The 17,162-nt window shown below is 42.0% G+C and overlaps 1 protein-coding gene and 1 long non-coding RNA gene across 9 annotated transcripts in view; one reads left to right on the forward strand and one right to left on the reverse strand.

Annotated features, from left to right (window-relative positions):
* RUNX2 (RUNX family transcription factor 2) overlaps positions 1-17,162 on the reverse strand; it is a 366,905-nt gene that overhangs the window by 178,992 nt on the left and 170,751 nt on the right. The gene's annotated exons all lie outside the window — the stretch shown is intronic.
* Positions 6,722-17,162, forward strand: part of LOC128339739 (uncharacterized) — a 44,929-nt gene continuing 34,488 nt past the window's right edge. The window contains exon 1 of the long non-coding RNA XR_008313192.1: positions 6,722-6,844. This is a non-coding gene — a long non-coding RNA (uncharacterized LOC128339739). The remainder of the gene's footprint in view (positions 6,845-17,162) is intronic.

Raw genomic sequence — 17,162 nt, forward strand, 5'->3', positions numbered from 1 at the left:
GCAAGGAGCTCCTGGCTCTCAGGGAACAAATTCGTTCCCTTGAGACCAAGGTGGCGGATCTGGAAAAGCTCAGAGAGACAGTGAGGTATGTGGACGAGACCTTCAGGGACGTGGTAGAGGCATCCACGTCTGATAGCTCCTCTGCTGTCAGGGAGAATGAAGGTCTCAGGCAAGGAGGACATCGGTCTGAGGAAGAGGGAAATGCTCCTTTAGAAGGGACTCCCTCCATAGATGATGAGCCCATATCTTCTCACACAGAAGATACTCCTCCTGGGGGTGGGGGCCTCCTTGTAGTGGGTGATTCAATTTAGAGGTATAGAGAGATTGGTCTGTGACCTGCATGTTGACTGCACAGTGACCTGACTGCCTGGTGCGAAGGTTGTGGATATAACGTGGTTTCTAGATAGGCTCTGAGGCAGTGCTGGGGAGGAGACTGGTATCGTGGTGCATGTCGGCACCAACAATGTGGGGAAATGTAGTTGGGAGGTCATGGAAGCCAAATTTAGGCTGACAGGTAGCGTATTGAAGTCCAAGACAGCCAGGGTAGCATTCTCATAAATGCTACCTGTTCCATGCACAGGTACAGTGAGACAGGCAGAACCAAGGGGTTTCAATGCGTGGATGAGATGTTGGTGCTGGGAGGAGGAGTTTAGATTTGTTAGGCACTGGGATACATTTTGGAGCACGCAAGGCCTGTACAAAAGGGATGGGGTACACTTGAACCAAGATGGAACCAGACTGCTGGTGCTTAAAATCAAAAAAGGTTGCAAAGCAGCTTTTAAAATGACGCCTGAGGAATAGCCAACGGGAGCTGCGCAGTATCCGGTTCGGCAAATGCCATCCTTTAAAGTGTGAGGGGGCAAAAGATTCAGATAAAACAGAAGGGGACAGAGCAGAACCACATAAAGAGCAGACAGAAGGCTGTGCCAGCTCGTCAAAGAGTCAAAAGAAAGATAGCATACATCAGGTGTGAAATTCAGCATATAGGTGCTTATATGCCAATGACAGAAGCCTCCGAGCCAAGATGGGTGAGCTGGAGTGCTTGGTTGCTAACACAGAAATAGATATAGTAGGCATAACAGAAACATGGTTGAACAGTGAGAACCAGTAGGACGCTTTTATCCCTGGATATAAACTCTATAGAAAGGACAGGGAGGGGTGCCTTGGAGGTGGAGTAGCACTGTATGTTAAAGAAGGGATAGAATCTAACAAGCTAGAAAACCTAGGTGGACTGGAGTCCTCCACAGAAACCCTGTGGGTGACAATACAAGGCCTGAAGGGGAACGTGCTACTGGGGACATGCTATCGCCCTCCGGATCAAAACGCTGACAATGACTGGGAGTTGCAGCAGGAAATCCGGGAGGCGTCAAGGAGAGGCAGGGCTGTAATAATGGGTGATTTCAATTAACCACACATAGACTGGGTCAATTCACAGTCAGGTCATGACAGAGAGGTCAAATTTCTAGATACGCTAAATGACTGTGCCCTAGAATAGTTGGTCTTGGAACCAACCAGAGAGGTGACCTTGGACTTAATCCTGAGTGGCACCCAGAACCTGGTGCGTGATGTCAGTGTCATCGACCCTTTAGGGAACAGTGACCATAGTGTGATCAAATTCAGCATACATGCAGGGAGAGAATCACCAAAGAAGTCTAACACAGACATTTTGAATTTCAGAAGAGGAAACTTCTCCAAAATGAGGAGTATGGTGAAAAGAAAACTGAAAGGGAACATCAGGAGAGTCACTTCACTCCAGAGTGAATGGAGTTTACTCAAAACCACAATACTAGAAGCCCCGTTAGATTGTATAACCAAAAGGAGGAAAGGTACCACTAAGTCCAGGAGGATGCCAGCGTGGCTAACAGGTAATGTCAAGGAAGCCATAAAAGGGGAGAAGACTTCCTTCTGAAATTGGTAGGCCTGTCCAAATGAAGAGAACAGAAAGGAACACAAACTCTGGCAAAAGAAATACAAGGTAACAATAAGGGAAGCGAAAAGAGAATTTGAGGAACATTTAGCTAAAAGTATCAAGGGGAATAACCAAAACTTCTTTAAATACATCAGAAGAAGGAAACCTGCCAGTGAGGCAGTTGGACCATTAGACAATAAGAGAGTGAAAGGAATTATTAAGGAGGATATGGAGGTTGCAGAGAAGCTAAATGAGTTTCTTTTTTGTTGCTACCACACATAGTTGATATGTTCATTAAGCTATTCCCCCCAACCCAAAGATCACTTTCTTTGGATCATAACTGCCGGTTCAGAGCCCATCAGTACTGCTACATACACACTATGTTCAACACACATTTACACCTCTTTATGCATGTACAGTTCATGTCTTATCCTGAATGCCCATACAGCAGTATACTTCCTATCTGCAAGTTTGGGTCAGGAGAGAACACGTGTGCATGCATTCTCCTCTCCCACACATTTAGGATAGGTCAGTGGATATCTCATACATACTGGCTCAGTAAAGACCATCTTTTCCTAGTTAAGAGAGGAAAGAAATATACAGAAACAAATGGATGCCCTATAAACAATGAAGAACAAGAAACCAAAGATGTGTCTATCAGACAATGTCTCAAGTGGCTTTTAATGATGTTGTGATGGCAGTATTATCAATACTGTTAATACCTCAATAAATTGTATTCAATATTTTCTTATTTGTGTGTAAACACTGAAGACTGGTCTGTCGTTCCCTTGCTGCTTCTCTCTATTGACTTTCATTACTTGCTGCACTCTCTCTTTTCCAGCCTATTTTTCATAGTGAATATTATCTTCAATATCTGACTTGAGCAAACAGAACCAACATAAACATGTGCATAAACTCCCCTGAAAATAAATCCTTGCCCAAAGTGAGTTTAATGTCCAACCCCCTCCATTCTGCTGTCTGTGTAAATAGTATCTTTCTTTAGAATCACAAAATGCTTTAGAAACTTAATATATATAAAGCTATACCACCACAATATCATGACCAGTTCTTCAATCATCACTATCCTTCAGTCTTTCTCTATATACCCCCATCTGCTAAGACCAATTAATGATATGTTGCCATTACCTAGCACTCATACACCCCTTCTTTTAGATTTGCAAAATATGTATTAATTTAGAGGATTTATATTCTGGTTTTCAATCAAATGGTCTTCAAGGCAGTAATAATAAAATTTAAACAAGCAAGCAAAAACTCCACATGTACACTGCTTAGCAGCCTTAGTCCTCTGGCTGATGGTAGAGGCTAGAAGGGATTTCCTCTTTGCTGCTGCCATCCCTGAACAACTGGCATTTGGCACAGAGTGTCCTTTTCTGGCAGGAAGGGGGAAGGGGGCTCCCTGCAGCTCCTCTTTCCCTGGCCACTGGAGAGGACCAGGCTGGCTGACAGGATGTTCTTCCTTGGAGGGAGGGTGTTTAACTTCCCAGCAGCCCTTGGCTCTCCAGCTGAAACTTATGGGAAGCAGGAACAATATTTCCCAGGATCAGCAACAGTGGTGTCTGGCAACTGATCAATAGACAAAGTCCATCTTTACATAACAGGCTAAAAACATGTTTCTGTTGCCACTGGCTAAACAACTGTGTTGTTACAGAAAGATCACAACAATTCAGCAGGTAAGATTAGAACGTGCTATATTTCTTCTTTTTAGGTTGTGAGCCCTTTGGGGTCAGGGGGCTATCTTACATATATATTTTTCTATGTAAACTGTTTGAGAACTTTGGTTGAAGAATGGTGTACAAATATTGGTAGTAGTAGTAGTAGCGGTGGTAGTAAATTCATCCTTTGCATATGTACAACTTGTTAGTTAAAAGTGAAAAGTCAATCTGAATGGGTTAAAAGCATTTACACCGGAAGTAGGAGATAGGTTGTATGCTGTTACAGAAGGAAACAAAGGCAAGAGGTGCTCAAGAGGGAGAGGGCCTAAGGGATGGAAAGAGCAGTGGAAAGAGGGACCAGGAGGCAGAGTACATCAGGAAGCATAGGAGGCAAGAACCAGCATTCAAGGTCTCTCTGAACACAGAGAGACAGGGCAGGGCCCCATGGGAAGAATAACCTTATAAAGCAAGATCGTGTGCACAGCATATTAAAAACAACTTCACTATTCCAACAGTACTTGCTGTTGGAAGTTCATTGTAGGTAAGCAAACACTGACTGATATCCAGACTAAGTTACTCCATAGTAACTCAGGGCTAACTCTAAAGGACTACTTAATTTCAACTGGACTTTCATCAAGTAATTTAGTCAGGCTGTCAGTTACTGAGTCTATTCTAATTTAGTAGATAGCTAACCTGCATTTAGTAATATCTGGGAACCTGTCAAAACCAATGCCCACTGCTCTGAAGAACATTAAAATGTGTGCTACTGCTGTTTTGAAATTTAACATAATACAACAAGCCACAAAGACTGAAATCTGAGTTAACCCTGTGGTCAGAATTGTTTCATTTATTTTTAAGATTTGAAGTATAATTTCCAAAAAGGGAAGTCACACATCTGGGCACCAAATGCAGGCACATCTCATATAACCTACCGCACTGGAAATACATGACTACTTTTAGAAGGTCTCTCAGAAGTATGGAAAACTGGATGCACAAGCCATTATTACTTCTCTCCCCTCGTAAGACTGCAATATCTGGACACCTGCAGTTTTCATGCCTTAATAGTCATGGACCAGGTAATCCACAAAAAAGGTAATCCAGAGGAGCCCCCACCACCAATTCATGTATGTGTGTGTTTTCCATCTTCACTACACAACAGCACAAATCTCCAGCAAAAATAACTAAATAAATAAATAAAATAATCAACCCAGCACAACATCTGTCCGTTGAGTGTTGCTAGCATCTACCTCATATTTCTCTTTTGATTGTGAGCCTTTTGGTGCCAGGGAATCATCTTATTATTTTTTCTATGTATTTATTATATTATTATTATTATTATTATTATTATTATTATTATTTATTAAATGTATATACCACCTGACTCCAAAGGCACTAGGGGGTAAACTGCTTTGAGAACATTTTGTTGTTGCTGAAAAGTGGCATATAAATATGCTAAACAAGAACAACAAAAGTAATAGCAGCTTCTGAAAAGATGATCTATGAAGGTGACAAGCAAAGAAAACATTATGAGAACAGGGATGAAAACCACACCAAGGAAGCCTGAGGGCAGTTGGCGGGGGGGGGGGGGAGGGCAGGGAGGGATAATGTGCCACTGTGTAATACACATGATAAGCACATGGTTCAAGTCTAATTTGGCAACAGTTAAAGAAACAGACAGCAAGATGCTATGGTGGGGCAGCCTGCTGAACTTCCACGTAAGCTGAGTTAAGACAAGCCCTAGGTTGTGGGTTAAGCAAACAGCACTTAAATCAAGTGAAGGCATCAGAGAAAATTTTTGACTGAAAAGAAAGCATCACAGTTTATATAATGAGTGTGAATATTCGCCTCCCACCCCCAGCAGTTATCAAGGAAACTGTTTATCAAGTACAAACAGGACATTCAGGTGATCATTTATCTATCAGATGAGCTTCGACCTTCCAGATAAAGGAGAGCTCAATGGCAGCCCACAAAGCAGCGGAATCTTGCCCTACCAATTGTTATCAACATGAATGTATTACTGAAAGGCAACTTGTTAAACACCTTAAAGAGAAAAATATACATTGTGGAACAAAATAAGGACATCCCTAACCACCTTTCACTCAAATGCCTATAATTGTATATAAATGCCTATAATTGTATACCAAGTATGTATATCAAAAATAAGGCAGTTTTCATGGGCAGCCAAGCCCAGATTTGGCTGCCTAAACCTGGGCTTGACTGCTCGTAAGAACAGCCTCAATGAGCAAAGTGAAAGGAGAATTTGAAGAACATTTAGCTAAAAGAATAAAGGGGAATAACAAAAACTTCTGATGTCTTTAAAGACATCAGAAGCAGGAAACCTGCCAGGGAGGTGGTTGGACCATTAGAGATGAAGGAGTGAAAGAGATTATTGAGAATGTGAAGACTACAGAGAAGCTAAACGAGTTCTTTGCATCTGTCTTCATAGCAAGGATACTGAGCATATACCTGTGTCTCAACTAAGCTTCTCAGGGACAGAGGTTGTGGTGCCCGTGCATGCCCAGAGGCCAATTATGTTGCCTCTGCGCATGAACAGGCAGGGGGTGGGGAGTTGGGCATGGTGGGGAAGTCCAAGTCTATGACTTTGCAACATTTTAGCTAGTTCCAATAAAGAGTATTACCATGCTGTGGCTTTAGAATTTCTTTCCTAATGGATCAACAATGTGGCCAATTTTGGGGCATTTTCAGCCGATTGGGAACCTAACCACCATAATCCCATAGGTTCCCTTAACTCGATATTCACAGTTTCCATATCTGCAGCTGTAGCCCAGAATGGAACCCCTGCCAAGGGAAAGAAGTACTGTACTGGGAAAGAAGTGAAGCCCACGATGAGATTCACATATGACTGTCCTGATTATTCATAAAGTGGTATTTGTGTTGTAGTCCATAGGTATTGAACAGAGAAATTATGACACAGAAGTGGAGCAGCAAAAATGTATAAACACTAACAAGAAGTTATATTATGTTTATAGAATGTTAGGTACTTCATATGTTTTTATGGGGTTACATATTATAATTACTCTTACTTTTTGAGTTTGTTGGAGCAAACTTTACCAAAGGGAGAGAATGGAACCTTCTAAGGTCTAAGAATGAGCCTTCTAAGAATGGTCTTAGAAGGACAGCTACAGGGAGGGGCGGGGGAGTTCATTTTAAAATCAAGCCTCAAGCTGGCAAGGCAGCTGGTTACATGTTCTCTCCCAGGAGCAAAGTGGAAGTGAAGCATCCTGCCCCCACCCTATTACAGGTAAAGGAGGGAGAGGAGAAGGAGAGAGCCATGGTGGGGGGGGGATGAAAGAATGTTGGGGCTCTACAGCAACAGGACCTGACTCGACAGTTGAGAGGACTGCTACTGCCTGGTTATGTCTTATGGGAATCGGAAATGTTCAGCCATGCACAGTTCTAGTAGTGCACTTCACACTATCCTAATGAGAGAGTAAAAATGATCTGGGCTTTGACAAGGGCCCACCTTCAAGAAACAGTCAAACGTTCTGAGGCAGTTAAGAGAAGGAATGAAAGTTCTGCAACAGCTGAGGGAGAGATTGCGAAGGAAATGAAACTGTTAAAACCACCGAACAGTCTAGAAAATGACTATGAGTTTTTATTAGCATGTGATACGACTCATTAACAACACAATGTATGCTCACCAATCCATTTTCCAGTAATTATTTACAAATTTCTTTAAAAGAACTGACTGTTTCTCATCTGTGTCTCTGGAGTACAATTACAACAGGCTCTCCTTCAGTTTGGCACAAAGCTGAGAGAGATTTAAAATCCTAGGCAACTGATACCCACTAAAAAGAGACAGCTGGTGAGGTCCTAGAAAAGTATTCTCTTTACTTAAGCATAGGATCGGACTGCATGTTATGACTTTTTCCCCCTCCTGGATTGTGCCCTGTGTCTAAAGAAAGTCTACAACAGTTTGTTGCAATGCCCGTGAGTGATGTTATTTCCAGCGCAATAAGGGCAGACAATTCATCTTTCTGTTCTAAATTTCAGGCACTCTATCCATGAGAGTGGATAGACTCAGCTCTAAAGTAACCATCTAGCTTAGCTCTGAGGGGAAAATAAGGGCATCATAAATCAAGTGCAATCAACAAAGTTAGTGCTTCTCTAACAGGGTTCCAGAAATAAGTCAGGAAAAAAAGAGCTACTGTCTACTAAAACCATATTAATACAAATGTTTATTTGTGACAAACTGTTGCTCTCCTTGTTGGCTTCCCTAAGCAACCCCTCTGGCTGTGCCATACAATTCAAGGTTGTTTTTATTTTAAAGGCAACAAAACATACCCAAACCATTTTTATCCCAGAAAACGGAAATCTTGGAGTCCTTCCAGTCTACTGGGTAGACATAATTATGAGAAGAGATATATAATCTACCCAAAAGACATAATTACATAATTAGGCCCTAGGCTCTAAGTAAGAAAAGTTCTTATAGTTCCTCAGACAAGGTGCTGTATAGTCCTTGTAACTTTTACTCACTCATTGAATTGGGTGTGGGGGGGGGGATGCTTTAAAAAAAAAAAAAAAAAGCTCAAAGCACTAGTTTGTGCTTTAGATGGGCTTTTTCTGGTGGGAGAGGTAAGGACATTTCTTTCCCTCCTAAATGGGTATAAGTAAGGGGAGGGTGCATTCAGTCCTAAGACTCTCCTCCACTACCATGTTGACTGAAAACTCATGTCTTAAAATGCAGCTTTTAGAATCCAGCTTATGGCCGAATTCCGACGTAACGCAAAATTGGAGGTTGGAGAACCCACGCTTTCAATTTTAAACTGTACACAGTACTGCAGACATTCATCCTACCATGGTCCATCAACCTCCGGTTCCAGGAGGTTGCAGGCTTCCCATCCCTGCTACTCAGCCACTGAGGCCGATCCCAGCAAGCTCTACAGCAAAACTGTGGGCAAAGCGGCAGCACGTCAGCAGAGCAGCCGTGATTGGCCATGATCTTAAAGGGGGCATGTCGAGCACGACTGCACATTTTCAGAGTAGTCCACCCACCCTTGGCATGGAAATGGCATTTAAATCCCTTTAAATGCCATGCCAGCACTTATTCAGATAGTGATGGCACCGCTGCCCCCCCCCCAAGAGCCCTGAACCAAAATAGTCCCCCACACAAGCATGATTTTGAGGGTGGGCTCGGGGGGGGTCACTATTTCCCTGTTACTCATGAAAGGGAAGGGAACATGAAGACCCCCTAGGGGGGAATATGTATATGAGGGAAGGCAAAGGATCCTGGGGGGGGGGTCTGCCTCACCATGACCTAGGATGCTGTTGCGAGGGATCACCCCATCAAAGCAGTCCATGTAGACCAAACTACATTCCTGCTTTATCGTCAGCTTGCTGCTGGTGGGCAATCCCTCTCATGAGAGGGCCAGTCTACTAGGGAGGACCATGGGGTTGTAAGTCCTAGATCTCCCATCACACTGCATGCTCATGAGTTGAACTAACCCAACAAAGGGGCCCTGCTTGCGTGGGGCCCCAACTCTCCATGGTAAAAGATAAAACAGAAGCACTGCAACCCACCTTTCCTGTGCAGCCTTGCATGTACCCAAAGGAGATTTTGATGCTCCATTTGTCAGACTTTAGCCATGTGCACAGATGAGACATCGGGTGCATGGACGGATCTTTAAACCCATACAAAATTCCCGGATTCCCGGATCGCACTGTATGCAGATCTGCCAGCGCAGTGAATCGTGCAAGAGAGGACCCCCAATTTCCAGGGGCCACAGATGAACAAGGTTGCCATTTGGGGTCATGAGCAAGGGTACACATGATCACATGGGTGGATGGGCTGGCAGGGGGCATGCTTTGACAGCTACTTGGCAGCAGCTGCCAAGACAATGACAGCAGTTGCCGGGGTACCCACCCCTGTGGCAACCTGGCTCGATATAGAGCCCCAACAGGAGGGGTGGGGCTGGTGCTCAGAGAGGTGACCAGTGAGAAGTGCTGCAGTAAGAAATGCTGCAGCCATAGAGTGGCCACAATCCCAGACGGGTCTGTGCCTCCGTCCCTATGATTGTAGTTTCAAAACTGGCATAAAACAGCAGTTATGGCAGCATCCAGGATCAGACACAATGTTTTGACGGCCAAACCTCTGGTCTTGGCAGCAAACCTTACTGCAAACTGAAGGTTCACATTGGAGTTTGGCAAGGAAAACCACACTTTTGGTTGCTTTTGGCTCAAAACCACAGTTTCATGAATTCGAATGTAATAGAATTCTAACCTCTGCCCCATTTAACTCTGGTGTCGTGTCATGTCTGAATTCAGCCTATGTCAAAAGCAGTTTTTAAATACATTTCACTTGGGAGTGGTTTCCATCTGGGGAAAGAAATCTGCCTGTAAGATAAATTAAGTATAACATATGAATTTCCCAAGACTCTGACCTGTCTCTCCTGCAGCCCCTTTTCTTTGTAAATAGACCTTCCTGAGATTTATCCAGTCTCTTATTCCGGGACTTGCAAGAAGCAATCAAGAAATCTACTAAAAGAATAACAATTAATGCAGGGTCACTACCAGTCTTCTGGGTAGGGTTTGAAAGAACAACCCCTGGGGTGTATGACAAAGCACTTCTTAAGCATCCCCAACACAGAACTATATGCAGTCACTGAGATAAAGTGCAGAATTAATTTCATTTATGTTAATACCCAATACACTCAGTTTGTCTTGCGGGCAAAATTCTTTCCATTTGGTAGAGTGCATTTAAGGACCACTTGTGACACAATCAACATCTAAAGCTGCATCTTCACACCTGTATTAATGGGCCTAGGCTGAACACTATTTGCCTGTGAGAAAGTCAGTAAAGTGACAGGACAGTCTCCTGTTGTGCATTCTGCCTTTGGAGTGTAGAAGAGGAAGATCACTCCATCCCAAAAGAGTTTTGAGACATTACAGCAATTCATATGACCAGATTTGGGGGGGGGGGCAAGGTCAGAAACCAACTCACCTTCCCCCCAGATGATCAAGAATATGCTGCATGGAGAGTGACTCATGCTCCCAGATGATCTGAGCACAGGGATCGTGCTCAACCCTGGTGCTGCACATGAGTAGCCTAACCCAGGCTGGGCTGCCCTAGACTGGGTTAGGCTGCTCGTGAGAATAAGCTCATTATTTCTCTCCACTTAAAAATAATACTTAGCATTTGTATAGCACTTTCAAATGCACAAAACACTTTACATACATTATCCTCTTGTAATCCGCACAACTTTGTAAAATAAGTAATATTATCTCCAGGGGCGTAGCAAGGTTGGAGTGGGCCCAGAGACAAGATTTTAAAATGCCCCCCCCCCCCGGTTTTGTAAATTCTGAACGATGCAAGTCATTTAATGGTACTAGAGAAAGACATGCTGTTCTGGTAGCTCCAGGTCTTAACACTCACATCAGTTTCGGAGGATGAATACAACTGAAGGAAGCCTGGGCGGGTGTGTGGCTGGGGGAGTCAGTCATGTGACTTGCCTCTGGGGGGCCCCCACAAGGCAGTGGGCCCCCAGACAACTGTCTCCCCTTGCCCGATTATAGTTACGCCCCTGATTATCTCCAATACAGCAGATGGAGAGGCTCAGATTTGAGAAGGAGTGACTTGTCTAAGACCATCCAGTTAATTTATGGCAGAGGCAGGATTTGAATCAAGAAAGTTCCTGTTCATAGCCCTGTCTCTTAGTCACTGCACTACAGCTCTCTTGGATAAGACTGCTCAATAAAACATCATTACCACATTCAGTTCTTATGAGACAAAGAAAAAAAGTACTATATCACACACTCAAAGGAGTATTACTTTTATTTACCTGACCTCTCCTTTATTTTTCTCTTTAAATGAAAGCATCACTCTGAATATGCCAACATGCCAGATCAATATGGTTATTACTATCATTAAAAGACTGAAACCCAACTCTTGCCAAAAATAAAAATAAAAAATCTGTCAAGCAAATTTCCAGTCTTCAGTTCAATTCCTTTGATATGCTAGTGTCTGAGCCGTTCCTTTCTTTACCCCCTTTCTGCTCCACCCATTTCAATGTTTAGGCAAGGAAGGGGGGAAGTTTACTGCATAATTTCAAAGGCACAAGACCTCCTGATTTCATCAATTTATCAGTATCATGCAATCTAAAGAATGAGGAAATGCTTTTTTAAAAAGTGCTCCACAAAGATCCTGCCAACATCTTTAGCTTAGTCTTGCTACAGTGAGTTGCAATAAAGATCAGAGGAGAAAAAAGTGATGGGAGGTGGAGGAGAGGCAAATGAGAGAAAATAACTTGCTTGAACTGGAATATCTCCAATTCCTGACAGAATGAGATGGTTTTTCTTAACGCTTGTGAAACCTGTTAACTTTGAAATAATAGAGAGTAAGAGCGAGCGAGAATGTAAACACAACCATTATAACAGATTTAAGGTACTTATTTTTAATCTAGTCTAAGACCCCTCCAATTGTATACTGCTTTGGAATCCTTTTGCTTGTCAAACTTCAATAAGGTGCACTTAATTTCTTTCCAAAACCAAGGCTGAACACTGTGGTTAAACTGGAGTTCAGGCACAGAAGGAACAACAGTTAAGCAACAATGAATTTGTGGATACATGTAACTGCATACTTCATAGATTCACAGAATGCCCAATTCAGGCATTATTAAGGCAGTGGACACTGTACTGAGGACACTGTACTGGGAGTATATTGACTTGGTGTCTTAATCATGAGGAAGATTTCTCCTTGTGTACAGCATTTGTCTCTGCAGACAACTGTTGTATGCGTGGAGAGTGGGCAAGGTTTAAGAGAGCTCACTGGCTCAGAGGGTGGAGTTGGTCAGAGAACTCCCATGGGCAATGTACCCAAGTGCCCATACTTTTACTAATGCCTTCCACTATTGAATTGCTCTTCTGTTTCTCTTAAAGTTCAGTCGAAACTGCTTTTGCATAAGAGTGCAAGTACTTCAAGCAGCACATCTGCACGCTGGAAACACAACTTAGATGAGAAATACGTCATAGATTGTCAAGCAACTGTATCCAATCTAAGCACCACTTCCAGAGTGTGAGCACATTACTTTAGGTATTTGCACTGTTGTGCAAGAGCACAAGACTATCAGTGCTTCTATAGGAGCCCACAGAAGTGCATATGGATCAGCACCACTCATTATGCTGCACAACATGTGGACCACTGTCCCTACCATTCTGGGCTTCTAGGCTGTATTCTTCATTGCGACCGTTCTATTTTTAATATGAACATATAAATATATTGTTCATTTTCAGCTCGTTACTAAGCTTTCAGCAGGCAGTTGATGGACCCACACTAAAAGACCATTGTGTTTAGATCCCCACAAATCAAGTTTTAAGCAGATAATTTAAGAGAGTTTAAACAGCAGATGGTTCTAAAAACCACATATTTCTAATAATATTCAGATGGCTAAAGAGACCTAGAAATCAGCAAGATGTCCATCCATTTTTGTATACCTGAACAGAATTCAGACTTGGGAAAAAGTGATCAGTTCTCTCAGATTCTCTCAGGACCTCTGCAACAGAACAGCAGTTTATCCACATAACCATTCAGGTTTAAGCTGTTGAATAATTTACTACAGGTCTTATAGACAGATACTTGCTCTATCCAGCCATGCGTAATAAATTGAGTCTACGATGTTAATCTGTATTCTTATTGTCTGTAAATACCAAATAAGGGAGAGACACACACATCCTGAGATCCATTTCTTTTCATTCCAAGAAGGAGTTAGGTTACTCACATTCAAACCTGCAAAGCCAACACACATTCCAATTACATTCCAGCCCAAAGACATACATACCAACTAATGTGAAGAGTATCACATTATTGTTATATAAAGGCCACTTAAAATCAAATTTGCAACACAATCATATAGATGGTTCCTTGGAAGCAAGTCTCTCGGAATTCAATGGGCCTTACTCACAAGAAAGGACACATGGGTTGCAGGCTAAGCAAGGTAAGTAGAAGGCAAGGACAGCCTTTTAAAAAGTAAAATAAAATCAAAGGCAGTTTCTGAGATTGGCTGAATAGGCCAGACAGAGTATTATTTGTTCTCAGTTATAAAGGCAGAAGTTAATTAATCTGAGGTTTAAGACTTGACTTCTAGGAAGCTAGAAGCATAAAATGCTCTTTAACCATTGGCCTAAGCATTTTCTACAAAAATCTATGCACTTTTTAAAATAATAATGTCAAAACCAGGCATCACCTTTAAAAGGTTTACAGATTCCTGGCAGTTCCACAAAGTTAGGTTTGTGGCATCTAATCTCTAATGACAGTTTGATGGATGTCTCTCTTTCTTCCTTCTGAAAGGTATAAAGAACTGGTAGTTTCCCCAGTAAAATTACACTTAACACACTTCTTGCTTTTACACTTCCCAAAGCCTAGCTAAAAGGGTAGAATATGATGAAAGTCCTGTGCTCCTAGTAATGTATGGGCTTAATAGGATAGCAGGTATGTCATAGATTCCAGTCTGTTTTACTTTGGGATAAAATTCATCCCTGTGGAGACACCTCCTTCCATCTATAAACGGAGATGCCTTTGTCCTGTCACTAGGCATCTGATCTAAAAAAATCCTCCCCAACTAAGCCCAATTGTTTATTCTATCTTGCCAGCCTTTAGCCCCCTCCCTTTCTCATTTTAGCCTAACTAGGGGCTTCTCGTATTGTAACCTGAAGATAAGAAGACACTTCTGAGACTCTGAACAGAGTGTTATATGTGAACAAACACTGACCCTTGGTTAATTAAATCTGAGAGCATGTATTTACAGTGTTGTTGTGATGCAAACACATAGGTGATTAGGTGTTTGCTTGCCAAATGGAAACCAGCCTCTACTGCTACCCCGTCAGTCATCCCTTCTCTTTTCCAACGAGCCCAAGGATGCCATCTCACATATGCCTTGCAAAGCAGAATTAACCAAACAAATATAAGAAAAGAAAGCCAGATTCAATAATACATATAAATTTTAAACTGTGTAACCTAAGGTAAATCACACAAAATAAGAACTGACATGGTCCTTTGGTTTGCTCTTCAAACAATCTGAAAACATGTAACTCAAAATCAAATTAATAACTAATTAGAATACTTCTGATTGGGTGCCTACGTTTTTGAGCTATCTAGACCTGTAACTTTCTCTACGTCACAATTTTCTCATTATCAATATCTAAAGGTGATACTCCAGTGGTCAGCATGCTGATCATGAATTTGCAGTGATCTTTGTTGGTTAAGGATGTTCATGCACTTTTGCATTATATTCCTAGTACATAGAATTTATCCTTAAATCAATAATGGTGGGTTCTTTGAGCATGGGGAGTTGTGAAAATTATATAACATTGGGAGGACAGATCTACACCCAACCTTCAAGTTTGGATAGCTGATATGTATTCCCTATTGGCATGTGAACTGGTTTTTTAATCGAAAAAAGAAAAGGAGTTTTTAGCAACCCAGTCTAAGTTTAATTAACTGTTTGTGGTTTAATAAGAAAAATCCTTGTGGGGGAAACATTTCCCACCCCATATTAAAGATAGCATCACATAAATACTATGTAAATGACTGAGGGATTATTTTGGTTTCCTTTTTGTCAGTATATAATTTATGTTTTTCTTCAATTAATTATTCATATGGATTATTATTTATTGTTCATTTGTTCAGTTGAAATAAAAGCAAAAAATACTAGTCTGCATTCCATTTCATCCTAGTTTTCTCATACGATTCTTATTGGCTGTGGGAAAATAATTCAAATGTCCCTGTTCCTTGAGTCCTTATTTGTAAAACAGTTAATACAGGACTCCACGGAACTCCAGCCTGAAGTTAATATTTCCACTGAAAGATCATGAGATGCTCGATTATATAATGTTATTCAACAGAGATAAAACAAAACACAAACCAACCAAGAAGTAAGTTTGTTTGCTTTACATATCTGACATCTTTTAGACTAGGGATCTGAGATACTTGCACGTAACAACAGCCCTGCTGCTTCAGGCCCAAGACCCATCAAGTCCAGCATCCTGTTTCACACAGTGGCCCACCAGATGCCTCTGAGAAGCCCACAGGCAAGAGATGAGGGCATGCCCCCACTCTTGCTGTTGCTCCCTGAAACTGGTATTCAGAGGCATCTTGCAACTGAGGCTGGAGGTGGAACCACCAGACTAGTAGTCATTGATAGACCTGTCCTCCATGAATTTGCCAAATTTGCCAATTTGCCTTTTAAGCCACCCAAGCTGGTAGCAGAGAATTCCCGTGGTAGAGAATTCCACAGGTTGATTATGCACTGTGTGAAAAAATACTTCTTTTTATTGGTCCTAAAATTCTCGGCCTTCAGTTTCAAGAGATGACCCTGATTCTAGTGTTGGGGGAGAGGGAGAAAACCTTCTCTCTGTACACTTTCTCTATTCAAAACATAATTTTACACACCTCTATCATGTGTCCCCATAATCACCTCTCTCCCAAACTAAAAAAGCCCTAGATGCTGTAGCCTTGCCACATAAGGAAGGTGCTCCAGGCTCCTGGTCATCTTGGTTACCCTCTTCTGCACCTGTTCCAGTTCTCCAATGTCCTTCTTAAGATACGGGAACCAGACTTGTACGCACTACTCCAAATGTGGCCGCACCACATATTTGTATAAGGGCATTATAATATTAGCATTTTTATTTTCAGTCTCCTTCCTAATGATCCCTGGAATGGAATTAGCCTCTTTCACAGATGCACACTGAGTCGATACTTTCAACAAGCATCCACCATGACCCCAAGATATCTTTCTTGGTCAGTCACAGACCACTCAGACCTTTATTGTCTCCTTGCATTTCCTTTGTCAGAGTTTATGTTCCTTTCTGTTCTCTTCATTTCGGTGGGATTTCCATTTTTTTGGTACATGAAGACAACATGATTCAGAATCTACCATGAATTACTGAGATCCCTCATTAATATGCAATACTGTGACTATTTTCTTTTAAAAGCCCACAATAATTTAGCATTAGAAAAGCAAATTCCCATGATTTCCCCACCCACCATCAACTTAGAAAGCTTTTTTAAAAAAATAGACATATTTGTGGAGAATAAGTATACCAGTGGCCATGGGAACCAAATATGGTATTTCCACATTCAGAGGCAGCATACCTATGATTGCCAAATGCCAAGAACAAAGAATAGGAGAATGGCCAGCTCCACTGTGCCTGATTTGTAAATTTCCAAGAAGCATCTGGCTTGTCACTGTTACAGACAAAATGCTGGATGCAATGAGCCTTTGATCTGCTCCAGTAAGGCCCTCTCCCACAATCATTCAATTGACAAAAAAACTAACATGGTTCGCACAAGAGGCAACAAAAGGTTTAGAAGCAACAAATGGAAATTAAACTGATATTCTCACAATGAAATATCATTGTGAGGAGAGCTGGTCTTGTGGTAGGAAGCATAACATGTCCCCTTAGCTAAGCGAGGTCTGCCCTGGTTGCATATGAATGGGAGACTTGATGTGTGAGCACTGTTAAGATGTTCCCCTCAGGGGATGGATCCACTCTGGGAAGAGCAGAAGGTTCCAAGTTCCCTCCCTGGCTTCTCCAAGATAGGGCTGAGAGAGATTCCTGCCTGCAGC

Source organism: Hemicordylus capensis, chromosome 1 (genome assembly GCF_027244095.1).
Source record: "Hemicordylus capensis ecotype Gifberg chromosome 1, rHemCap1.1.pri, whole genome shotgun sequence".
Classification (NCBI taxonomy): Eukaryota; Metazoa; Chordata; class Lepidosauria; order Squamata; family Cordylidae; genus Hemicordylus; species Hemicordylus capensis.